Source organism: Sphaeroforma arctica, assembly GCF_001186125.1.
Source record: "Sphaeroforma arctica JP610 unplaced genomic scaffold supercont1.30, whole genome shotgun sequence".
Lineage (NCBI taxonomy): Eukaryota > Ichthyosporea > Ichthyophonida > Sphaeroforma > Sphaeroforma arctica.
The window spans coordinates 819-1,921 of NW_014040528.1; positions in this window are offsets into that span (position 1 = coordinate 819).

A 1,103-nucleotide genomic window follows, 5' to 3' on the forward strand; every position below is an offset into this window, starting at 1 on the left:
GTTGCAAGCTGAGCAGAAACTGAGGGAATCGTCGTACTACCAGTATCAGCAACAACAATATGCGCAACAACAGGCACAGCCTGACCAAAACCAACACAACGCACAACCAGCGAATGCACCACTACAGCACCGTGGGCAAAACGAGCTAGAGACCGAGCATACATATGCCTCTAACGGGCAAGCTGTACCAGAGGCACAGTACCGACACCCGCAGTACAACGGACATTTCGCACAGCAGAGCTCACCCGAGATACACCCTACTAGATACCAAGGTGCGCCGCAATCAGAATATGCTCAGAGGCTACATTTCCAGGGAGGCAGTTCTGAAAACGCGATGTATGCACAGGCGGATCCTTCATTGGCATATGGACCGGGGTCGCCCACACCTTTTCAGCCGGATAACAACCGAATGCACCTAGGGCAGGCTGACCGTGGACCGCCGCCGGTATGTATGTTGTCTTAAACATGTTCATGCTAGATTCTAGAGAGAAGTTTATAGTCGGCTGCGATATACGGCACAAGCCTGCGGGGCCTGCAAGTTTGGGCTGATCTTGTGCGAGACCTCTCAAGTGCTGCATCCCTGACTGAATTTGATTCTTAAATTCTGCGTCGTGTTGTGTGTACTTGCGCTGCAAAGATAACGATTACGATTTATTTTATTTTATGTACAGTATAACTGGCTGTGATTTGTTTTGCTGTGCGCGAATAAACCAGGCATCGTTCAGTAGTTTCACATTGCAGGCGTGCGTGCCAATCCCGTTAATATGATGTCTGCTTTTATACACCTGTTAGCCTTCATACCTCTACATTGTGCCTGGTCGTACACCTGAGCAGACTCCTCTAGACCAATAGCCTTCATCATCACCCTATATAAATAGCACCGTGCTTTTATCATTACCCTATATGAATAGCACCGTGCTTTTCGATACTTAGAGCGCCCATGCTTTGCAGACATATGCTGATGCACTACACTATGCTTGTTGACACCATAGCCCCCCGTGATGTATTGTAGTTGTGTTATGCCTGTTTACACCATAGCCCCCCGTGATGTATTGTGGTTTTGTTATGTTTATTTACACCATAGCCCCCCGTGATGTATTCTG